At 38.1% G+C, this 26,634-nt stretch overlaps 1 long non-coding RNA gene across 1 annotated transcript; it reads right to left on the reverse strand.

Annotated features, from left to right (window-relative positions):
* Nucleotides 1-1,232: 1,232 nt before the first annotated feature.
* LOC132085113 (uncharacterized) lies at nt 1,233-26,553 on the reverse strand. Its single transcript, XR_009420161.1, has 3 exons — nt 26,437-26,553; nt 1,502-1,587; nt 1,233-1,289 (listed from the first exon to the last, which is right to left on the reverse strand). It is a non-coding gene; the product is annotated as an uncharacterized LOC132085113 (long non-coding RNA).
* Nucleotides 26,554-26,634: the final 81 nt, after the last annotated feature.

Below are 26,634 nucleotides of genomic sequence, written 5' to 3' on the forward strand. Positions count from 1 at the left end.
TTTTTTGTGGCAAAATATGATGAGACTTTGAACAGCACTAAAACCCAAATGCTGCTATATCCTTAAAAACCTTAACCTTGGTCTCATATGTTGGTAGGTTAATTGAAAACAGATTTCTTCCCCCACTTGTCATAAACCAAATTGCTCACCTCATTATCTTTACTTCTGCTACTTAGTATCATATTTGACTTCAAAAGAGGCATTGAGTCCATGGGCTGTTTCTGACCATCTGCTACTATACTACATTAAAAGCAAGTGTTCACTAGTTTTGGCTTCCTGCCCAAAATCTCTCTTTAAAAAATAATCACAGAATACATAGAAGCACTTTGTTTGGGTATATTTTGCAAAGTTAATGTGAATGTGCATTTGTGTTCCTGAACAAACCCTTATACAAAAAATTTATGCTTGCTGAATACAAAATTAATTTGTGGAGGGATAGGAAGGTATAGGATTAGGGAGAGGAAGGAAGAGGAAGACTTGGGATAGGGAGTATAAGAAAAACAACTGCCTGGACAGGATCACCTTCCTTCTCGCTCTGGTTTCTGCTGTCCTTCTATGCTTTAAGGAGGGTCACTGATTTGCCTCAATTTTCTCTTCAACTTTGTGCTCTTCCCTGTTCTGAGCCTCCTGGCATGGGACAATATGACTGAAGTACTTTTGGAGGCCTCCCCAGACCACTACACCAGTGCCTGCTCCATTAAGCAGTGGATGTCACATCCACAAGAAAGGCCAACATTTTCATAGCAGGAGTCAGAAGCAAATAAAGTCTGATTAAGCGTCTCCTCCCTCAAGGTTACTATCCCAAGCTAATGACAATATATGAGACAAGTACTGTCAACCCCTGCAGGACACATTAAATTCCAGTTAAATACAGATTAGATGAGTACTGCAAAAATCATAGTTATAAAGGCTACAGCCCTTTTAACTATCTGGCATCCACTGCAAGGCCAGGGCAACGGCAGGTGCTCCTGTTAAAAGATGTACAGCAGCAAGCAAGGTTTAGATGAAGGTCACACTTCTCACAATATCCTTTTGGAGAGAAAATTTCACATTTGATGACTAAGAACAAATCAAAAAAACTCAAGACCAAACAAACAAAACCATGGGATACTGAAAACAGTTGAATAAGAAGAATGCTTTATAGAGAGGGACAAGAGAAATTATATGAAATAGTCTTTATATTCACCTTTTATAATTTTCTGCAAGTATAACCAGGCATAACCCACAGCTGCCACAATCATGATGGATCCTTCAGAGCATACTGCTGAGGGACTGGAGAGTCACTTACCCTGCAAAGGCAGCAAGAAAATATTGGACAAGTTTCCTAAACACACTTAATACTGGTAAGATAAGTAAACCTGAACACAGGAGTGATGAAGTGTCTGCACTACTATCTGTCTGTAAAAGCCAAACATGTTCTTGGTCAAATTTGGTGATTGAATTGCTCAGACTGGCAGCAGTCTTAGAGAAAAACATGCAACAAAAAAAAGCATGCACTTACCTTAGGTGAAGGTGCCCTTAAGTTCCAGGGCATAAATTGCCACTAGAGTCTCCAAACTCTATGGGTGCACACATGTTAGAAGTGTGCTGAAAAATATAAAGGCAACATTCATGGAAAAACTTATAGGAAAGAAATATCACCACCAACAAAAATACAGTTAATTTCTTTCTGTAGGGCCACTGCACATTTATAGTAAAAAAATTGAAAAATTTCCAGAAAATCCAAATATTGTCTATATAGCCATTTTAAGATCATTTTACTGGATATTTGTACTGGGATTTTTCGATGCATTCTGCTCTTTCATTTTTCTTCTTGGGGAAAATGAGGGAGAAAGACATGTTGGAGCACCAGGTTTTTTTTTCTCCTTTCCCTTCACTCCATACCACTGTGCTCATCATTCAACAATACACAAAAGCAGATGGTCTGTTTCTGTCAACTAATACATTACTACTAAGCCCATTCATCAATCACACGATGCTCAAGACAACAACTCTCTGTTATTAACTAACCAGCTTCTGTCAAAGTATTTTACTGGAGTTGCTAAATTCACTCTGATTTTCTTCCATGTGAAAGACAGCATCAGCAACTAAACAAGGAACATGCCTGCTGGTCAAACTGCTCCTGAGGAGAGAGGACCATCCACCTGTAGAGCAACAGTGCCACTCACACACCACAAGACAACAGCTCAGCTAAATAAAAGCTCCAAGAAGACAAATCCTCATATGTAGTAATTAACCTGCAGCTGGTAACATATTTAGAGCAGTAAAATTACTGACTTCCATAGAAAGACTCTGATTAGGGCACAAGAATCCCCCAAATAGTTTGAACATACTAACTAGATCCTCCACCACTGCTGTGGTTTCTGCAAAGATTTCCTTTCTATCTCACCCATAATCCTATAAAGTCATAGAGAGGTTAGACTTGTAACATGAACATAGAGACAGTTTGTCTGGTGTAATTTATAATCCCACATAAAATTATATAAAATTATATAGAATTTTAAACTTGCCTGAGCTCCTCAGACACCTCAATTTGAAATGGAAAAAGATTGAAAGTAACTTCATTAGTGTGCCAGTTTGCAGGTATGACATTTTATTTGAAATCATGGCAAGGAGCTGCAGCAGAAGTGGAAGCTGTGGAGACCATTGCTGGTCTTTGGAGCACATCTGTACATTTAAGATACAACATTAAAAAAGCTAAGAGAATGCATCAAACCAGGAAATAAGCAGCAATAATTCATCACAAAATGGCATATCATATTCCTCTTCTTCCTACTATTTCCCCCCAGTTCCCCACAAAGAATTACCCACACAAAAAAAAAGGGGTTAACAGCATTTCACACCACTAGGCAAAATTTGATTCAGCTCACATGCCTCTACTTCTTCATATTGAGGATAGGAAAAACCAAATCCTTTTGCTAACTGAAAAAGCTTCAGGGACATTTATGGAACTGTAGGTAAAACCCAGCATCTTGAATTGCATCCAGAAAAGTCTCAGGCTCCACAGGTATCAAAGTAATTTTTCATCAACTTGAGGCTGATTTAAAAGGTTTAGTCCAGAGCACAGCATGTGAATTACATTAATCAAATCTGGACATGAGAGGCAGGCGTTTGAGTTTGGGCTTGTGCACAGAAGGAATTCTTGCCTCCTCCTTATTTCAGAGGAAGAAAGGCAAGTTGCAGTGGCCACTGGAGGGCCAACCAGGACCTCGGGATAGCTAGGTAGGACCATGCCTTCTCATACCATCCTTGCTAAAATAAACCTGGGCAATGCATTCATCTCAACATGCTCATAAAGAAGTGAATATAAAAGAAGTACTTTGTTCTTATTTTTGGGAAACAAAATCATACTGGACTGAAATCAGACTTTCAACTGGAAACCTTAGGCATTTTGGAAGATTACTAAATGAGACTAGCCACCAGCACTCCCAATGCTTTTTTTGGTTTCTCATAAAACATTCAAAGCTCAAGTACACAACCCATGTTTTGCATAGCAAAGAAGCAAACCCAGTGTTGTTCTAAAACACCTTTCATACCCCCCACAATGTTGCCCAAAGCCTGGACCAACATTGCCAAAAGTGTGTTATAAATGAACTTAATTACTGTTGTAATTACTGCAGCAGTTCTGGGTCCCTAGGAACGTCCCTCACATGAGCACACAACCTACATGTAATTACACTGCTTCACAACTTCCACATAATTCATGCTGGGGTGCTTCTTCAGAAAAAAGAATTCTCAGATGCAAGACTATAAATATTATGGCTTCAAGGAGAAACCAAATATTCCCTTCTCCTTGGCACCCACTGCAGTGCTAAAGTCAGCACAGCCAACTGATTAGATAGGTAAGTGGAAGTGAAGCGTTTCCCTCGAATTAAAATGTCATCCTTCTACACTTTTCAAACGCTATTTTCCAAGGAATCATTCTAAAGAAAGACTGGCAATTTTTCCTTATTGAGGTCCTTGAAGATTGCAGAAAGCAATATTTTGTGGTCCATAGGGAGCTTAAACACCAATCTGCTTTTCTGTGTATACAGTCTCACAGATGGAAGTGCCAAACAGATGAAAGTAGATTTCTGATAAGGCTCTGTTCCTCAGTCCCTCTTGGACATTCTGAACTGCCCAGCTGTACACCTCATGGAAAGATGCAGAATACAGATTTAGCTTTAAAGGCTGACTTTGCTGGGAGCCGAAGTCACAGTTCTTCAGTTAATCTTATGTTGTTTGATTTATTCTTAATAATCCTGAATGGCCTCTGAAGAGTTATTTCAAAGACATTTATTTTAAACTTTCACAAACTAAACAAATATGGAACACTGACTATTAAATGTCAGCTTTGCTGTTTTCAATTGCATGTACTGCAAAGAAGCATAAGACCAGAATGCAGCATCCATACAATGCATTGTGTGAAGGGCATTTGAAGCACTGACATCACTCCGCAGCTGACAGCAGGAGACTTGCATCACATGTGAACAGCCTTTAAGCATTCAAAAGTAAAATGCTTCCACTGGACAGCTATTGTTTAAGAGAGTTTAAAACAAAACCAAAAAGCTGTGGTAATATTTCATGTGCCATGCAATTGGATTAATGCAGGGTACTCACTGTATTTGCCATTGTGCATAATCCAACATGTACTTCTTGGACCAAACTATTTCTGCTGGGTTCACTGCTGCTAAAATAATTTACAGCTACAGAAATAAAAGTTGCAAATGTGGTTTTGACAGAGTAATACAGCATTAAGCTTTCTGTGACAGGAACTGGAGATGTTGAATATGTCTTAACTTATTGAAAGGGATTCTGATCACTGGATCTGTAATGTTGCTCACTTATTAAATGACAGTCATGAAATCCTTATTTCTCCTTGAGTTTTATTGATTATGAAACATAGCTTCATTTGGTTCAGGGTTTCTTGGGCAAGGGTTTTTTATTTTATATAGTACCTTGAACCAAAACAGGAATTAACTTTATGAATTTTCTGGAAGCAAAATCAAATTTTTATTTGTCTGCACTTTTACCTACTTCAGTGAGGGAGAATGAAATAGTTTCTCCTTCCATCAAGAGACCAAAATATTTAAGTGTTTTTTATTATTTCAGATGTCTTGAGACACATTACATCAGATATAATACAACCATCACACACCCCAGTCCACTCTGCTACTAGAAATCAATGATTTATCAAATTTTATAGACTACACCAATTTTTTTCAGTATATTGGCAAAATATCAATAACAAGGATTTCAAGTATATCAGAAGCACAACTACTCTGATACATGATGAACTTGTCCTAATGATCTGTACTGCTCCATACCCACTATTCTGACTATCAGAGCTCAAATTTTCTCTGTCACATTAGCACAGATTACTGCTGCCAGGAATAAAAAAATAATTCTGGGAGGGAAGAGGACAAAAGTGGATAACTCTCTTGCCAGACAGCAGAACATGCATGAACAAACATAGTGGCCATAATCCTTAATTCCTAGACTCAGTCCAGGAACATTCCTCTGCAGATCTTGGCAAAGGGCATCACAAAACTGACCTCTCCTCAGGCACTATAGAGAAGATTTGTAATAGAGACATTCTATCCCCCTCACCTACATCTGCCAAGTGCTTTTTTTTGCACATTCAAAAATAAAATTGTCAAACAAATTCAAACCAGAATGCTTCATTCTGAAAATATTCCTTATTATTAATCCTTGTAGCCAAAAAAAAAAAAAAAAAAAAAAAAAAAAAGTGGACCTCCTTCTCCAATCACTTTTGCATGTGAACAGTCTTAAAAGTCCAAAAACAAGGAAGAGATAGTATGCAGGGATTTTTATTGCATACATGCTTTACCAGCTAACTAACAGCACAGGGATAAATCTTAGCTGGGTGTTTGACCTCACAGGTATTCTCTATCCAATGCAATATTAAATAATCTTTTCCCAGTCAAACTCACTTTGAAATGTTCATGGTACAACATGCCTTTCTACAGTTTTTTGTTTGACTTTGTAGTTTTACTTCTTTAAAGATAGGTTATATTACACATCCTTCTTTTCCTGTCTTCATTTGCAGTTAAAGATCCTTACACTGAGGAATAGAATTTTTCTGGAAACAAGATTCTTATTGCATTTTTCCCTCCAGGCAGTAAAAGAATATTTTACAGCAAGTTAGTCAAGTCTACAGCTGCACCAATTTTTTATAAAAATGTGACTTTTTCCTCTTCCAAAGCAGAAATCCATTTTTAAAATTACGTGTGGTTCTGTGCTTTGGATCAGCTGTAATTCTGCCCATAATGTGTGATCATGTCTGCACTCAAACTCAATATATGTTGTATATTGCTGTAAAAAAAGTTGCTATTTTAGATTACTAGGATTTCCATCTCATAGTTCATCTAAATGAAGACCTACTTGCGGATCCCACTACAATTTAGCAGACAAGATACAGTCTGGACTATTTGTTCAGATGGAGTCCCTTCCCATCACTTGGTCCTAAGATATTTCTCCTGTACTTTAACCCCTACTAACTCAACTACACAGTAAACAGCATTTTAAATCATATTTTTTAAATAGCCCTACTGTGCAAGCACTGTAATTCTCTATTAAATGTGTGCAGTTATACACAGATGCCAGTGAAGCTTATACTTAGGTGAGGAGCAGCCTCTACAAAAGGTTGAACTGTATGGACATCTGTCCAAGTGATTTGGGTTTGTTTTTTCAAATAAGATAGCATTAGCAACAGAAGAAATATCCAATGCTGTTAAGATTCGACACATAAAAAGTATATAAGCCTTATTAATGAACATGTTGAAAACTAATAAATTATGTTAATGACTCCAGCTCTTTACACACACTCAAAGCAGACACTGTCTAGGAGTTACACATGCTTTGTTTACCACTTAACCTTCACACATAAATCTTAGAACAGGCACCATGACCAGGAACAGGGCATGTCATTTCATCTCTGCTTTTTGAACTTGTAGATGTCCTAGAACTATAGAGGTGTTTGTGTAAGGTTCCTTTGCAAGGTTTGAGTGTAGAGAATTGATTACAGATCTATACTGCTCCAAAACAGAAGTTTGTTGGTAGCTGACAGCTTCTCCATCTGTCTTGCCTTCCCTGCTGACCTCTGCCAGTGCTCCCCAAATTACCACAGGCTATCCTCAAGATTGCCATCTGTCTGTGTAAGCAAGGAATATGCCCATTTACCTTCCTACCCCGTGAAGTTTCATTTTGAAGACAAAGTATTCCTTCATGCTGCTGAATCCCAGTGGTGGCCAACACCAAGGAAAACACAGACTTGTCAAACAATTCAGAATTCCAGTTTGAGACAAACTTCACAAGCACCAGCGCCACAGCTGATCCCCTCAAGACTTACCAGAAGGAAGAAGATTAGTCTTCCTCATCACAACACTTCATTTTCTCTAGATAGTCTACAAAGGCAGAACAAATCTCAGCCTGAGGCACACATCTTCCACATGGGCCTGCCATGCTCATGCTAATGCAAGAGACTTGCACTGCAGAATATAATTTCTTCTTTCAGCTTCTAAAGGCCTACACCACCATCTTGCCCTTAATAATCAGTCCATTATTCCTTAGGAAAACAGGCACTTATTCCTTCTTAGTGGCTAGTGTGATAGGTACATGTTCTTCTCTTAATTTTGTGTCACACAAAACACATTCTCTTTATCTTGGTAGTTTATGCTTTACAAACTGTATTTCTGCAACCAGAGTCCCAGTGCTTAAGAACAGTGCACAACCTCATCTCCCAGTGAGCACAGGAACAAATCTTTAATAGATCTAGGTATTTTGGAAAGACTCAAGAGAATGCAGAGAAATGAACAATGCCACACAGCTCTCAATTAGCCAACTAAATTGTGGTGCTTCCATTCAGAATTATTTGTGACTAAGCCAAGTGGCTACATTTACAGCTCAGTGCTGCTCATTTCACACAGTCCTTTAAAAATTTTGTTTTCTAAAGAAAGAAGAGTGTATTATAGAAAGAAATCACCAGCCAAAAACATAGATTCAAGGGACTGTGTAATAAGCAATAACAAGGTTCTATGTAAGTCATTCTGAAAACATTTATGGAAGCACAACATTTATAACTGTCAAGCTATTGAACAGAAACTTCTCAGACTGTAGAAAAAGAGACTGGTTTCTCAACACTATGTTCCATCATCTTCAACCCCTACCCTCCCTATGCTCCCTTCCCCATCTTTGGTAATCAGCTTCTAGCTCATTTTCCAGCCTGAAGAGCTATCATCACAAATGAAAAAGAAAAGGACATTTACTTAAATCCCCAGTTTTATTTTTGGATTTCTTGACCTTCTGGCAAGTTGTTTTACCATGAAAATTTCATTAAAGTCTCTATTAAATTCAGAGTAGAAGATGTCAAGGAGGATAGAATCTATTTTAAGTGCATTAATAACTGTAGAGAAGGCAATACATTAATGCTGTATCAAAACAGCAAAGGCAATAATATCTTTCTGCATTATGGAGCAGCTTTTCTCCCTTACTTAAGGGAGAGTGCTCTCTTAGATTATTAGTCATTTCTTCATATGTAAAATTAATCTACAATGATTCCACTGAGCCAAGGAGGTACAATGCTATGGAAATAAGGTCTTGGCATAAAACCCTCAAAGCCATACCCATATAGAGAAATGGGTACTTATCACATGGTCCGACCAACTGTAAAATGAAACCAGCTGAAATCTATGCTGTTATCCCTGTTTCTGTCTCTGCAGAGACTACTTCTCTCTTCAGAATTAATAAAGGGAGCATTTCTGACCCACCAGTCACAGTTGTATATATTTCTTCCATATGTCTTATCTCAAGACTTCCCACAGCCATGCAGCAATTTCCAATTGCTTTCCATGTTAAACAGGTGAAACCACAGATTCTCTGTGAGGCTCCTTGAAGCCTTACTTTTCCTTTCCAAACCAAAACGTTTTCTGAGATATTTTTCTATCTTTCTCTCATGGGGAAGGTCGGTAGGGACGAAGTCCAGAAAGGAACATTAAATTCCAGGACCAGAGTAGCAAAGCCAGTGTCTGTACAGTGGTATGTTACGTAGTAAAAGAAAACACCACATAGGGCACGATAACCACGACCAAATTAAGGTTTCACAAGGAGTGATCTGTGCGCTGACTTTCAGAGAGCAAACAGAAGTTATGCCTGTTTTAGTGATCCTGCTCTGCACCTGAGGAGAAGTCTCTCAGTGCAGCTTGCATCCTCATGGTTAAACTGTGCTCCCTTTTCAGCAGGACAGCTCTGTCCACAGAGCATAGTTTATTAATCCAGACACAGCCCTAAAGGCCAGAATGTCAGTAGAGCACATATTCTGATATACAGGGCACATGTCAGTAAAAGTGACATTTACAAGGTCAGGGCTGCAGAACACATGGACACTCCATTTCAAACTAAGTAGAATTTGTAAGTGGAAAACAATAATGAGAATGACATACAAAATAGCTCCCAATCTTTTAGCTGTTCTAATGGAATCCAGCAAAAAGTGCTGAGATAAGTTGTTTAATATTTTATTTAAAAGGCTGCTCTTCAACATTTTAAACAGTAATATACTATTATAAAGTGTATTAAAAAAATCTAAGAAAACCTGAAGACAAAAAGAGACAGACTGAGTTCAGGGATTTTAGTAAAGAGAAGAAAATGAGGCACTACAAATCCCTACAAAAAGCCCCACAAATAAATTAAACCCAAAGCCTACCAAAAAAAAAAAAAAAAAAAAAAACTATAAGGCTAGATAAAAAAGTTATTCTAAGGTAGTTGGTAGAAGTGACACTCAGATAATGCAATGATGATCAAAGGTTATATAAATGGGACAATTGCTATGTACGTATGATAAAGATTTCATTTTGATCATGAGTTCATACATCAAGTGGCAAGTTTAAAAAGTCACTGTGTACAGCACATGCACTGTTTATACAAAGTGACACTGTTATGGGAGCAGCAAAGCAGACATAATGTTCCATTAATGGGCAGAGAAGGTTATCCATGCATTTGTACCCAGAAGTCAAGGTCACAAATTTTCCAGAAATACAAAGGATATCTGTTCTTTACAGGGGAGGATGGAGACGGGGCAAGGATGTAAAATTGCCTTCTGTTTTGGGTTTTTTTACGTCTATTATCAACAATGGCTATTTTCACATGTGGAAACTGCTGTTTATTACACTAAAACTAAAGTACATGCACTAAACCATGGTCCACTGGTCAAACTTGATATCTGTAGACACTGGGCTCAACACTACCACTTTGTTCCTTGAATTACTGATCATGGACACAAGGCTAAGCAGGCAATGTGTAGACTAAGCAGGACATATGGTATGGCAGGTCAATTGTCATGTCTAGTACTAAGCAGAAACAGTTACTGGACCAATGATTTTAAGATGTACACATTTTATTTTAAAATTTTGAAGAGAAGTCGATAAAGAAGGCTTAATAAATTACTTCAGTCTAGAGAAAAACCTTATTATTTCAGACACAAATGCTCAACAGGAAACAAGGGGTAAGGGGAGAAGAAATCTTCCCCAAGCTTTTGTTGGAATGGAAACAAAGGAAAGTTTAAATTACTAAAAATACTAGAGATAAAGGTTGATGAACAAATGAGTTAATGGAAAACAAATTAATCTTCTGAAGTAATAGCCCTCCAACCCAGAGTGAGAAGAACAAATAAGAGGAAAACTTAAGGAGCACTTTTACTGTGGAGGAGATTGTGTCTTTGGACCAGTCACTAATTAAAAATCAACGCCCAAAATATTCAGAATGCGTTTGGGAAAAGAAAGCAAAATAGAGGCATCCAAAGTAATCTAGCATGAAGTTTCCAAACAAAGAAGACTTTGTGTGTGTGATATCAGCTTCTTCAGTTATCTCTACCCATGCAAAAGCTGTTGACCATATAAAGGCCAATTCCTGAAAACACAGATGATTAGTTCTTCTGCACAAAAATCACCAACACAAAAAGCCAAACCACACACATCTGTAACAACATAACCCCAGGTAATACTAATGGGAGGATTTATTTGAAAGCATGTTAAGAAAAACAAAAATATTTTTAAAATCAGTCTTCAAAGTTTTGTGACAATAAAGCAACGCAGTGATACTAAAATGTTTTTGGTTTTAGAAAACTCACACAACTCATGACAAGCTCTTACTTCATCCTTTCTGTCTTTATCTGTAAGCTCAACCGCACAGGCAAAGCAGACTTAGAGTAGAACAATTTGCCTAATCCCATTTTTAAGAGGTTTGATTGTTTGTTTTCCCAGAAACCAAGAAATCCCTCTGGGGAATTTCCACAGAGTAAAATTTCCCAAAATCATGTTTTGGCCAGAAGTCCCGTAACTGCATAAGTAGAAACAACTTTGTCACAGAACATGTGATAGAGTTACATGTGTTTGGACCATCAGGACTCAAATGATAAAAAATTAAATTGAAACTGGGCTATACCACTGTGGAAACCATGGACACAGCACATCCAGAAGCCAGGACATTTTTTGCTTTAATGCACGTGTGTAATATTGAGAAGCATTCAGAATTTGAGGCATAGATGTTTCAAAAATAGATTCAGTGCATGTTTGAGATGTGAAACTATGAAATCAACAGTCTTTCCTGGCATTCTGTAGATAGCAAAGCTCTTAGCCTGGAGGCAAAAGAATAAAAAATTATTTTGTAATTTCCCTGAAAAGCTTGGAAAAGTTTCATGGCAAAAAAGTCCTGTAGCGCGTCTAAAGAGCTAGAGCCCTTTAAAATTGGTTAGAAAATACTAGAGCAGTTATTTTATGTGGATAATCTTTGTTCCATAGCCAGGCCTGTATCCAGGTTTGGAATATGCCCTCAGGCATGCTCTACCCCAGTACCTAATGACAGCAGGAGAGCCTCCAAGAATCCCATGGTATCATGAGCAGCATCAAAGCCAACAGAAACAAGCAAGCCGTGGGCTGTTACACTAGTTAGGAAAAGCCTGAGAACAAAGAATGTTAATGGTGTCTATTTCAATGACCAGTGTAGTGCTATACAGCATATATGACAATTAATGTTCTGGTATTTCAAAGGATCAAATCATACAACCATACAAATGAAGTACCAAATTTTGTGTCATGCAAGAATATAACATGTTAAGGGATAACTACTTCTCTTTAGGAATGTATACTGAAGCAGCTAAATTCTCCTCCTGAGACTGTTTTAAGACAACACAGTAAGATGCAAAAAAAATCCTGCTGCAGACTAGAGTGATTTAAACAAAGATAAATGCCTTTTCTCAGATTTGCAGAAATTACTTTTCAGTGGCTAATAAATTTGATTTGGGGTTTTATTTCTCTGGTTTGTCCATACACTTCCATTAGCTATATGGTCACAAGACTGACATACAACTGCTGAATTTTAGTAGGTGTGTGTAACCATTCCTTCAGAAGAGCACTTTTCATAAAAGAAAAATTTTATCTTCTCTGTTAGATTCTCATTCTGCCATTAAGTTCACCAAAAATTCTGTCCTTTGCATATTTTGTCTTTAATTAAAAATACTATATCAGTAAACTATCAAACCTAATTTCCCTACCTATTAAGTTTTTTAAAGCAATATATTTCCTTTAAAACTTCCTTCTTAAGTCAGGTCAGCCCATATATCTGGGTCAAAATTGAGAGCTTTTTTGAGATTTAAAAAATCCTAACTCTCATAGAATAAGATCTTAATATTTTAGGCCAAAGCACTTAATTGTACTCCAAGTTTAATTATCTATAAGACTTATCACTAGATTTTTTTCCTAAATCTATTGTCATTCTTTTCACCTGTGCCTCATATTTAAGATTCAAACTCTCAGAAGCAGGTTTTTACTTTGGTAGTGGGGAAAAGTGAGACTTTCTATATAAGAACCTGAGAATTCCTATTCATTGTCTGTATTGAGTATCTGACTCTGAAGGCAACGCTTAAAGAAGATAAAACTCTACCTGATAAGGTTGCTGGTGGAATAGATCAGATAAATCACTTGACCTGAAATACTGCCCTGGACACTATCTCCAGTGCAGAAAGAAAATTGTTCATGACTAAACTGTTGATAGTTTAGTAGAAACTCAGAGGAGACCCTTCATAAAGAGTGCTACTGGATGGACTGAAGAGAGTAAACCTCAATCAAGTTAAATTTCCTCTTTTGGTATTACTCAAACACATATGAGGGTAGTGGAAATATTCACAGTAAAAGAAAGGGAAAGCTGGCCTTTGATGTCTAAATTTGTTTGCCTTATCCTGCTAGTAATAACATTATGTGACCCACTTATTAATCTGATAATATAAACTTAGAGAAAACATTATAAATTTACAAAAGCTTTGAGTCCACTGAAACACTTCACAGAAGCATTTACAGAATAGGACAATGGTATGAAATTATTCTGAGAAAACAAAAATCAATAAAAAAAAATTTTCCTTAGAAGGAGAAGAAATTAGTGTTACCCATAGCACATTAAGCAGCACCAGGTCTGTGCTCCTTGCTTATAGTTACTTTTTGAAATGAGCATAAAATCCTCCTTGTTCAAGCCAGTGGTCCTTTCAAAACTGTGACAAAATTTTCCTATATCCAGCTTATGAGACACGGTCCTTGACTGCAGGAGGGCAGGGGAAGAGCAGTGCCCATCACCAGCTGCCACACTACAGCAGCCATGACCAAAAGTGCTGAACCTCAGCAGCACTCAGGCACTTGCACTGGGCAGGGATGGAAGAGAGTGGAAAAGCAGAAGGTAATATGGAGTTGTGTCTCTGAGGTGATTTGGATGAAGTTGCTGAACAGCTACCAAGAGGGATTTTTGCTCCAAATTCATCACCTGGAGCATCTGCTCTTAAAGACTTCACAGACTGGAAATCAAGTAAATGGAGAAATGGCAATTGGCAGGGACATAATGGCCAGGGCACCCTTGAAGGAAAGAAACCAGAACCTGAGATCCCACTTAGTCTAAGCACTTCACACAAACTCTGCAGCATGGTGCCCACAATCAATGTTGCTTTCCCAGAGGGTTGACTTCCTGATTTTTCTACCCAATTAATCATCCCCTGGTTATAAACTAGGATAGCTACACAAACTTCTATCATCTGGCTTTTTTTTTTTAACCAATGGTTTGTTTTCATAAAAGAGACAGAAATGCAGTTTCAGATTTCACAAACTAGATTTTCTCTCTCTAGCTTGTAAGTTATCAAGAGAAATTCCATCTAGAAGGACTACTTCTGGGAAATTTTGCCCATTCTTGGATAAAAGTTTGATCTTAAGAAACAGGGCTAAGAATTCTCAACAAATTAAATCCTATTAAGTTGTAGTGGGTCTAAATACATGGACTTCATTTTCTTTTTGAAATTTAATATTTTTAGTGCATTTTAAGTTAGCAGCTATTAGTAAAAGACACTTTGAATTAAACAGTGGGAATTTGAATATGCTTCCCAGAAAAACCTTTTACAGGGTCATCATCCAGCATTAGAGGATAAGTGTGCAACTATGCACATGTTTATAAGATTGATTGAGTGCTATTTTTGCCAAGAAAATTGATTAAGCCTATTCAACAGACAGTATTTCCCTCAAGAAGGACTAATTCAATAAAATGTACATAATCAGAAATCTAGGGGGACAAAATTATAAACAGGATTAAGTAGAGCTTGCCATGAATTTGAGTTCGAGAGGCAGAGATTATAAGTTTCTTAGAAAGGCAATAAGCAACACTTTCACACCAATTCTCTCATCTGAGAGCACCCATTTCCTTGCAGCAAGAACTAGTCTGCAAATAATAGTAGCCTGTCTGAGCAAAAGCATCTCATCCCTCAATCTCAGACTGGCCATTTTTCATGGTCTGGATGATGCAGTTTTGCAACTCCTCTTTGAAGGAAATGTCAATCCTGCTTTTGCTGCAAAAATCATTCAGTAACAAAACAGAATATCATGCTTTTAAAAAAATACAACAAAAGCAGAGTTAAGCCTGTTGCTATCTGCTGTTTGCCTTTGAGTTAGTTTTAGGGCAGCTTTCCTTTTAGATACCTTCAGGTTACAAAGTCCTACAACAGCTATTAAATGTGGGGAAATGGATACAACCTTTGACTTGATGAGTCCCTAAGCCACAGATTGCTGAAAGCAATTGATGGAGTGGGAAAAGCTTCACTTTACGCCTGCCTACTCTCATATTCTTTCCCTAACCCTCAAGAATCGGAAACCCTCCAATCCACAAGAAGTTTGGCCTGCTAAAGTGAGATATATACACCTTTGATGTCTTCATCCACTCTCATATTTCTTAATTCAAGTATTTTATGCTATCAATCATGGCAATGTAATAAAAGCATGATTTTTCAAGGTAACATATAAGGAAAGTTAGTGGTAAAGCTCTACACTAATGAACCATTTCTGCACCATATTTTCAAAGTAAAACCTTTTAAATCTCAGTTTCTTGTATTTTATCAGCCAGAAACTTAATACCTTTTTCCCTGAACACAGCAAAGGGTTTCCTTCATTGTATATAGGTTGCTCAGCTGGGAAAAAATACATATGTGGAAATTTGCTGTCACAATAGCTTTTTTTTAGGAGTTAAACCCCTCCCAAAAAGAAAATTAAAAAAAAAAAACCAAAACATTAACTTTATACTTTTCTCTAGGGTTCATCACTAGAGAGTATTTATTGTCCTTGAGAGCACTGATGATCATTTACATAAAACGAGTCCACACCCTCAGGTAAGACAGGCAAGTCACTTTAGAAAAGCACTATTTCAGAGATGCATTACCAAAGAAACAAGAAAATTAAAGAGTCTTCAAAGAACCCATTACTTTTAAAAACAAAATCCTCCCTTCCCCTCCCTAAATATATGGCTACCTTTGGACTACACATCTTCAGATGGGTTGGGTTTTTTCTTTGGGTTTTTTTTGTGCAAAAAGTATATTTGTATATCTTGAAAATGTTGAAGATTTCCCTTGTTCCTGCATGTTTCAACTGTTAGTCATATATTCCTAGCAGAAGCATAGGACTTCCAGCAGGGGTAATCCCAATTGTAGCCATGGGAATATCTGAGATATTTTACTCTATTAATAAGCTTTACGTAATGGCTTTATGTAAGGCACAGACTCTGTCTGAAGAGCAACTGCAGAAAGGATTTTTGCTTACTCTAGAAGACAAACTTGGGGAAAAAACTTACCACTCAAGGAATTAAGCAAATATTTGTCAGCATGCAGGTTAGAAATAGTTCTTTGTAGTTCCATCTGTATTAGAATGTTCAGTGGCTTGTAAGACATAAAATTAGCTACATGTCTTGAGCACAAAAAGAATCAAATCCAGATTTCCAGACTAAAAGAAACTGAGTCTGTTCTTCAGTTTAACTGCAGTCACTCTCAAGGAAAACTACCTTTATATGTTTCTATACCCTCTAACACCTGAAATAGATAAAGACTTCTAGAGCAAATACATATCTATAAAGAGCATGTGTGCATTCTTCCTGGAATAAGATGTTTAACAATGCATAGACAGGACTAAAACTGGCTGCATTTTTCTACTTCTACTTTTTGGCTTTTACAAGAAATCCAAAATAAAACCAATAAGAAGCAATATTAGCTAAATTATGAAGCTCAGATTATCTGGGGCAAGCAACAAAAATCCATCTCTTGCCAGAACCTTTGCAGGTTTGAGAGTTACACATTTTCAAAAGAAAACTGGCTCATGGTAAGAGTTACACAGAAGAAATTATATCCCATTGGGAAGGGAACTCAACAGTGAATTGGAGGCAGTGAAAAGAAGGAGCCCTTGTTTCAAGGGAGTCCATTCAGCAGGCTTGAGCTGCAACACTTCTGCCCTGGCTCAGAGAACATTGGCTGTTATGGGTTGGTTTGGGGCACCTTTCCAGGTGAGTCGAGTCCAAGCCAGACTCCTTCTCATGAACCTGTATCAAGAGGAGGAACAGCTTAAGAGGCACCTTGCATCTCTGAGTTTCAGCTGAATCCCTTCTCCAAGAGAGGAGAAGCAGCTGCCATCAGTCTAGAAGGAGCAGAGCATGCAACCTTGTTGAAGGACAATTAGACTTGGGCGACTTTGTGCTACAAAATCCATTTTTCCCAAATCTACAAAGTAGATATAAGGAAAAGATCTGTTATCCTTTAACATCTCACGCCTTCCAACACGCTTGCCAATCCCTTCAGTTTATGACACAAACCTGCAAGAGTTCAGGATATTAAAAGATGAAAATATTTGACAGATGGTCTCAGAAAGCTCACTGGCAGTCTAGGAGGGACAATGACTCTCTCCTCCTTCAGGGAGCAGAACAGGGCTACAGCTGAACTCAAGATACAAGGTCTTCAGAAGAGCATCTTCCTGAACAGCAAGCTACAAATTACATTACAGACAGCTTTGCTGTCTTTCTTTAATCAGCAAGTAAGTCGGTGTCAGTGAAACCCCTCATGACCTCAAATATTAGATAATCTGAAACTCCTCATGACCTCAAATATTAGAAGTTATACAATAAAAATAAAAAAACTCAAAGTCAACTAAAAATCTTTTTTTAGTACATGCTATGAGCTTGGCTATATCCATTAATTTTGTTCATTAGCAAATTAATAAAAGTAAGAAAAGGAATTGTTAAGCTCATCCAAAGCAAAGCAGCAAGCTTGTAGATAATTTTGATGCAGCTGCTGAAAAAAAGTTCAGCTTTTCAATTATCTTTTATTCATTATACAAACCAATAACATCAAACTGAGCGTGCCACACCTCTTTGCCACTCTCACTGCCAGTAAATCACCACAAATTTAATTGAAGTCTTTGTTTTAAACTGAGTATAGCAGGTACAAAACTCACAATTAATCCACTTATCCCTCTTCAGGGAAGAAACAATTAAAATATACTTTTTTTAAATCAGAGCAATTACCAAAATATTTTTTTTTATTTTAGTCAAGAAAGCATGCAAATTCCCATAGTTACTTCAATTGAAGATTATTACATAATACAAAACAAAATATTTTGCATAAAAAACTATGAAAAGACAATTTAAAAGGAAAAGCTTCCAGTGCTCTCCAAATAAAACAAGGAATGCAAATGTTACTGGATTTTCTCCTGAACATTTTTCAAGAATGCACTGTTTCTCATGATAGAAAAAGAAAATTATATTTTTCCAGCAAGGACTCAATGATATCAACTTTATTCCTCCCCACCCCCCAGCAAGGTCTAGTGAAGCACCCATGGAAACAAACCTTTGCATCAGATTTATTCCAGTCACATTTGACACCTCTTTAGAATTCAAACAGGTAGAAATATCATACTGCACATTTACCTATAGGTTTCAAAATAAATTAATTATCAATTGTGCACCAGACTGTAAATTTCATGTTTTGCCAGTTTCAGCAAACAGTAAGGATGCCAATCTCTGGGTAACATGATTCCTTACAAAGTTTAAGTATTTCCAGTTTCAAGTAGATAATCTTAAATCTAGATCATTGGAAAATTACTGAAAAAGAAACCTCAAAACGTGGCAAACTAAGCTCAAAGTCTTGCATCAGCATTTAGGACATGAAAAAGAAACAATTAAAAAAATGCAAGTATTACATTTATAGTTACATTTCACAAGTGCACTTCCCTTCCTCAGCTGTATGCATTCCAAAGTATGACTAATGACACAGTGCACACTTGGTGAGACTCCTGGTGATGCTAAACTGGGAAGGGCTGTTGAGTCCCTGGAGGAACAACATGCCTTGCAGAGGGATACAGAGAGATTTGGACAATCATTAACAGCAGGAAATTAAACAAGTGCAAATCCTGGATTCTGCACGTGGGACAGCAGCACAGGGCACAAGTTTAACTTGGGAGATGAGTGGTGGAGAGCAGCCCTGCAGGAAAGGGTCTGGGAATGCTGGCAGGCAAATCCCATCCTGGGGTGCCTCAGACACAGCACCAGCAGCCAGTCTGAGGTGACCATGCCCTGCATTCAGCGTTGGTGTGGCCTCACCATGGACACTGAGTGCAGCCCTGGGACCCACAACTAAAGAAGGATGTAAAGGTCCTAGGATGCATCCAGAAGAGGCAATAAAGCTGTTGGCAGGGCTGGAAGGGATGTCCTGGGAGGAGCAGCTGAGGACTTTAGGATTGTCTGGTTTGGAGAGTTGGAGGCCAAGGGGCAACCTCATTGCTCTCTGCAGCTTCCTGAGGAGGGGAAGGGGAGAGAGCAGCTGATAGGACACATGGGAACGGCTCAAATCTGCAAGAGGAGAAGTTCAGACTAACATGAGGAAGCAGTCATTTACTGAGAGGGTGGTCAAACCCTGGAACAGGTTTTCTAGAGAAGTGGTTGATGCCCCATGCCGCACATCAGTGTTTAAGAGGCATTGGGAAAATTACTGTAATATTAACTATTATAAATATAATTATTAACTATTATTATAAATAATAACTGCTTTAGCTTCTAGTCAGCCCTGAAATGGTCAGGCAGTTTGACTAGGTGACCACTGTAGGTCTTGTCCAACTGGATCTACTGTATTAGATCAATTAAAATGTCATTTAATAATTTTTAAAAACACCAGCCACTGACTTAGACACAAGAAAACACCCAAGTTTTTCCCATGCAGACCTAACTTTGACCCCTGGGTCTGTTCATTATATAACATTATTAATTTGCATGAACACATACTGTGTAAGATGAAAGGGATCATGGGCCTATTGCAGAATGGAGGAAGTAAGGTGAAGCATTTTTTTTAAAGCTATGACATCTTCCTCATTCAGGATTAAATCCTTCTGTCTAATTAGTGTTTCAGAAAGGAACATGTAACCAAAGGAGAGATCCTCATATTTACAAGGCTCACTCACCTACTCAGGAAGAGACTGTACCTAATTATAGTCAGCCCTTTGACATATTCAGGATGAGAAAGGAGATCATGAAGCACAGTGAAATGTTAGTCATTCACAACACCTCTCTTTTTCGAACTCATCTAATCATTTTTTCCTATTTTTCCAGCATGCTTTGACCCCCACACACATTTACCCGTTTTTCTTGCCGCCTTGCTACTCTGATTTTTGCTATTTAAGTGTCTTTTTAAAAAATCATGCTAAGCAATAAAATCTGACAGCAAATCAGCAGCCAAGAAAGTCTGAGGGACCAGTGCTGTAGTCAGTGGTGACAGAGGCAAAAGCAAACTGTTCCTTGCTCTTTCCCAGCTACTGCAGAGCCACAACAGAAGCACCTGAAGGCTTCACCAGAGTAATTGAAGTGGCAGAGAGAAGCTGCTGAGTAGCTCTCAGTGGGAGAGGGTGCTCTGCTGCCTGGTAGTGGCACAAGATCAACAGGTAGGACGCTCAGCAGTGGTGGTGGCTTGATGCAGAGAACATCCAGTGGATTTCAGCTAAAGGGTACTCGCCACCACGAAGCAAAAGCAACTCAGAGAGAATGATCTCAAAAGCAGCAAAGTCAAAGGTTTGCAAATAAGATTTTTGAGCATCTTTCAGTTACTGAAATCAAACCATTAGACAAAAAGCAATGCATTAAAATGAAAAAGTTTGACACGGCCAGCTAGAACAAAACACCCTCAACAAAACAGAGATTACTTTCACTTCTCTTTAAGATCTTTTTTGTTAAAATCAAGAGTTTCTGGCCTTTCACTGACAGAACACTAGAGTACTGAAAACTGAACTGTCTTTTACTGAGTGGAATAACACGGACTAATTTGGAAGAATTAAGATAACAAAAATCTCATATATATTCCAATTACCCTATGCTAAAAATCAAGCATTTGGCAAATTGGCTAAGTGATAATAGGGGCCAAAATATTTCTTTTGGATAGTGTGCAGAAGGAAAGGGTTGGACAATATTAATTTCATTTTTTATTCACAGGCAGCTGGGGGCACTGAGCCAGATCCTCTGTTCACATAAGTTTCAGCAGTGTTGTGGCCAACTACTGCTCTGTGCCATAAAAGTTTCAAGTCTCTGATGAATGGAAGTAAATTAATTATAAGCAGGCCACTATTTTTCATGACCTAATATCCATATTTGCAATAAAGCACAAAGGACTTAAGCACTTATTTACTGCAAATGAATAGTCGTGCAAAGGAGGACTCCTGAGTGCCTCAGTGTCTCAAAGGTGGGCCAAAAAGAGATATATTACAACCCACATGGTCAAGGAAATAAATCGTTAGTTATGCAGTCTCTTTCTGTCAATGTTTCCCATTCTGCTGTTCCAAAAGCAAGCAGATCTCTTTAAGAGCAGACCTCCAGCCTTTCACATCTGGCTCTCACACCCTGCACAGGGGTTGCTTGTTAAAGAATCTGCCCAACACCAAACAGAGACAGCACTGGTTTGACTCCTAAAGCTGACTCAGTAGTCAAACATCAAACCTGACCAGCCTTTAAAATTTCCTCTCCTTATAAAACTGCTAGCATGATCCAAACAATTCCCATTCCTTCTGATCTACACCAGCCCTCACATCAGCCTTTCATACTGGCCTACCAGATACAATGGGAGTAACACAAGAGCAATACCTGGATCTTGGGTAAAGCTCAGGCTGTCATGCTCGTTCTAGCTTTGGAACAAAGGTGTTTTCCTGGCTCAGTTGAAAACAACACGCTTGAATTTCTAGGTTAGGGAATTCACAGAAATAAGTTTCAGGTCTAAAACTGGACCAACTCATAGATTCCTCCATGGCCATTTTAAATTTAATTCTGTAAAAGTACTCCATAAGCTTGCAAGGATCCCTGAAGGAATCATCAATATTATTTACCTATAAAAAGCATATCTACCAGTAAGTATTTATAGGTCCAAAGCATATTTTTATTGACAAAGTTAATTTATCTTAGCTTGCATCTTCACTAAGATTGCTGTGCAGAGAACTCAGAAAAAATTTAGCTGCGAAATTGCCTGCTTGAAATATACAGTCCTGTAACCTTCAGGAATCCATTAAAAATGTAAGACCCTAGAATTCACAAGGGTCAGGAAAACATTGTCTACTACCATTACGTCAGTAAAGATTCTTCAGAGTTAAAAAGCTTGAGCTAGATTTCTTGAAATGATCCTGTTGATCTGATGAGATAGGACACCTTCTACAGCCATTAAAAAAAAAGAGTAATATTTGTCTACCTTTTATGCAATGCCTTCCTCAAGCACTTTCAAGCAAAAGGAGTTCACCTGCAGACTTTTAGTCCAAACCTCATGATAAACCTGTTTTGCACAAATCAAGATATTTGATGCTAAACAAACTCAGCAAATGCTTATGTTCTGTCAGGCCAACAATCACAGCTACAGCACTTTATACTGTTAAATACCAGTTGAGAAAATGTCTGCTAAAAATAAATACAGGTTTCAGGGGAAGGTAAGAGGCACACTTTACTTCTAAGAGAATTACTTTTATTTTTTCCTCACAATAGATGGAACACACTCAATTTTAAGATCCCATTTTTACGCTTACGGCACAAAATCCTAGCAGAGCATTTCACATGGATGTGACAGATTTAAAGCCTGCAATCACACTAGATACTGCTCTCCTTATTGACATCAAGGAAAACACTTTTTCTTCCCCACACCTTAGGATCCCCATTTGTAAAACAGAATGATTACATTTGCCTCCATTATTAATTACTGAGACCTGTTGACAGAAAAGTACTATGTAAGAATACACTAACATTTTAAGGAAGAAATTTAAGCAGGTGCTTTTTAAAGTGCAAGCTATATGCATCAGATTTGTTTTAAATGCTGATTTTAAAATAACTACTCTTCCTTTCTTGGATTTCAATCTTGTCAAACCACATTAAAATGAAACTTGGTCACCACTCAGCAGTGATATTCCAGAATATCCAAGAAACAAAACCCAAATGGAGATTTGGCTTTCTTTTCAAAAATAAGTTGCCAAAATTCCCCTGTAAAATTTAACACCACTTACATTAAAAGTTCATTTCCTCTTTTGCCTTCAAGACCCCAGTAGTTATGATCCCTCCAATATTAGATGACGAGGATGGCTATCTCCAGAGACAGATTTATTTCCTACTGAACACATCATCATTTCCAAACATGAATAACTGTAGCTTGAACACAAAGCCATATAGGACCAAAGAAGGAGCTTATTATAAAACCTGTGTTGAGGAAGGTCCCTTCACAGCAGCAAAGCTTACACTAGGTAATAACTAGCTTCATAACCAAATATCTAAAGCAATGTTCTCATACTGAAAGGCTCTGCATCTCATTACTAGGTCTGGAGTTCATCCATTCATATTCATGAATCGTATCCAGAAAAAAAAAAAAAAAAAAAAAAAAAAAAAAAAGAGAAAGAATCCTGAAGAAATAAGGCTTTTTAAAGGCTACTATAGGTGCTAGGTTTTTCTGACAATACTAACAGCATTTACACAGAGTTGTGGATTATGTTTGTCCTATCCATGGCATGAAACACCTGCAGACTCCAGCAGCACATCTGGCAGGCTCTCACAAGATCCTGTCTTCAGTATCCAAGTAGCAACACAGCAGCAAGTCTTTCCAGACACCCACACATCCACATGCAAAAATGACCATTTAATAAATGCCATAGAACTTAATAGAAACCCTTTTATTTATGCAGAAATAAATCTAAAAGACAAATAGGACCACAGGTTGCTGCATCACTCCACCCTCCTCAGATCCTGAAGGAAAGCAACCATTATCCTGACACACTAAAATGGCATCAATCTTGAGAAGAAAGAGTAGGGTACAGTTGAGAGTCACTGCTCTCAGAGCCCTGACCTAGACTTGAAAAACACAGTCCTCCTCTCCAAGAAAAATTACCATTTAAAACAAGCTGACAGCAGCCACAGAAAAATCAAAGCAAAAAAAGTTTGAATTTGAAAAGTTTTCAAATAGCCTGTGAACAGGACTTATATAAGTTGCAGCCAGCCAGCCCAGAGCTTCAGACATACTCATGCAGTGTTTTGTATCACTGCTCTGAAGTAAGGCTGCTGAGCCAAAGTAAATCTCTCCAATGATAACGCTAGAACCTTGTAGTTTAATCTTCAGGTCCACACTCACTGGGAGAATTCAAGCTGCACACTAACAAAATCATGTGCAAAATAGTTTAGAAATATCTTACTGTTTGATCCATAATGAAGTCTGCTACTAATGTGACCTCTAATAAATCAGGCTGCACACAAGTTCCAGCTGGCCCTCAGAGACAGCCATATCTGGTTGCTACACCACCACAAATCCAATGACTCCAGACATACTTAAAACAGAGTGCAGAATTTGTTCCAGAAAGTTTAGGAATCTGTATCAAGACTGTGACATTTCCAAGATTACTGTTTTCCAGTTACCACCAAGAGACTAGCAATGAGCACTCAGAAGATAACAAACTGAGTGCTGTGGGCAAACTCACTCAGAAATTGTTTCACAATACACAACTTGTTCTTAAAATACGAACCTTGTTAAGGAAATTAACATAAAGAACTTCTGAAGTGTTTTCCAGATGTTTGCATTAATAAACAGAAAATCCCTTATGGTCTATTAAGGAAAAAAACTTATATGATATGAATAATTTCCTTTGTTTAAAATGAAAGAGGAAAAAACATTCAAGAACTGCCTAAGTTTAAAATAGGTACAAAAAAAAGGCCAATTTAATCACTTTGAGAAGCCAGACACTGATGATCTGTATGCACATGAATTTACATATTAATAAAAGCTCAACAGAAAAGTAAACTCGGGGGGGGGGGGGAAATCCCAGCAGAACGGACAGATACAGACACCAGATACATTCAGCATTTTGAAGAACTTTAAAAGAAAAACAAAAGGGAGACCTATAAAAAGCTGAGACTGGTGTTAAGATTTCCCACATAAAATTTCATCTTCACACATTGAAGATTTTCTCCCCAGTAGATCTGTTTGTTGCCTTCTTTTTTTAAGGTTAAAATGCCTGAGTAATCTCAAAACAAAGGAAATTACATTGTCCTAATCAGAAACTTTCTTGAGATAAAATATTAATAATTGACACTCACTGACATAGGGCCAGACATATGATAACTGCATGAACAACTGCAGCAGCACCCCTGGGGATTTTGCAGGGTCTGCCAAATCCCCAAGCCATGTGTGAGTTGTTTCTCCTCTTCCTCCTCTCGTGAGTCAACCTTTTGCAAAATGAGGAGAACACGAGTTATCCCTACATTTCTCTATCCTGTGCCTGAAAATGATGGATCTTACCGGAGGGCTGCCTCCGTTCTTCACCTAGCTAGCACTTTACTCTGCAAGGATTCCCATTAAAACCTCAGGAGGCTTTTCAGCAATTAACACAGTGGGAATGGTAGTAATCAGCCTGCAATGGGGTCCTGCAACAGCCTATTTGCCCACAGGAGCACAATGCAATTGCAATCATTAGTAGAAAGCTTTGGAAAAGCTTGAAAGCTTTCCAAGTCACTCATAATGCTGTGATTGTGTGCAGCTCCTGGCTAGGAATCCCTACAAAGCTGCATAGCACCTGAGCTGGCCTGTTAAAGCATCGTGAGGAGCAAACATGAAACACATTAACCTCCAATGCACTAGCTGCAAACAATTGCCAAGAGGCTCTCACTGCCTTTAAGAGACCTCATGCAAACCCAGGTTTCCCCGTGTCTGTTTTCATCTATATCAGCACTAAAGTTAGCCTCTGACATGTATTTTATCCTCAGTCTTTGTTTGCAAACATCAGATTTTGAGCAAGACCTCATCATGTGTTGGGATTTATTTTTCTTTTTTCCTTAGAACCTTCTTAAATCAAGCCCTGAGGAAATACTTGGAAGTGGGGGCAGCGGGAGGGGGGTTTAGCACAGATGTACCTATACTGAAAATATTTATCTGAAAGTCTTCAATAGTGGAATAACAAGAAACTAGTTGCCTTGTACCTACCAGTTCAAAGTTTTAGGAAATAAGAAAGGTATTTTTCAGCTGATTTGAAAGGGAATATAAATCATAATTGTTGCAAAGGGAGGAGAAAAAGATTGTATTTCCCAAAGTCAGGCTTATTGATTAGACTTCTAAGTACATTATAGAGCTAAAAGCTGTATCCAAAAGCTTCCACACATTTGCTGACTCTGCAGGTCATTTCAGACAGCGCTGCTTATATCTTTACTATAGAAAGGCCCATTTTCAAGGTCACTGAAACTACTTTTGCTGAACTTTAATACTGCATCTGCACGTGCTAAATCCTGGATATTACACTATTGACTTAAAGAAAAATTACTTTTTCAGCTTGACTACATCACGTTCACTGAAATTTATGTGCTCTGCTTCAGTGTCCTTATTGGAGCTACTCAGCAAGGTGAAAGTTCTGGATGAGTTTTGAAAGCACCTACTTGTACAATCAAGCACAACTTCCCTCATGTGTATTCCAGCTGCTTTTCCATGCCAAGTAAGGAATTATCAGAGCAAAGCTGTTTCACAAGGTCGCTCCCCAGCTTGACTCCCCACTGTCCCCAAGGACACATAGAGGGCCAGGATTTTGCCAGGCAGTGCTACACTTAAAATACAAACAAAATTTTTATTGTTACCTGAGGAACTCAAGTGGCTGGCTCCACCACATTCTGCCTTTGAAGAGAACTGGAACAAATCCACAGGGAACTGCACCCTGCATTTCCCCATGTCTGCAGCATTCACAGGAATAAAGAACAATCCAACCAGAATATTTCCACAACACAAACCTCCCTGCCACTAAATACAATTTAAATTTGAGCACCTGAGGATGTCTG

The sequence above is a fragment of the Ammospiza nelsoni genome, chromosome 1 (genome assembly GCF_027579445.1).
Source record: "Ammospiza nelsoni isolate bAmmNel1 chromosome 1, bAmmNel1.pri, whole genome shotgun sequence".
NCBI lineage: Eukaryota > Metazoa > Chordata > Aves > Passeriformes > Passerellidae > Ammospiza > Ammospiza nelsoni.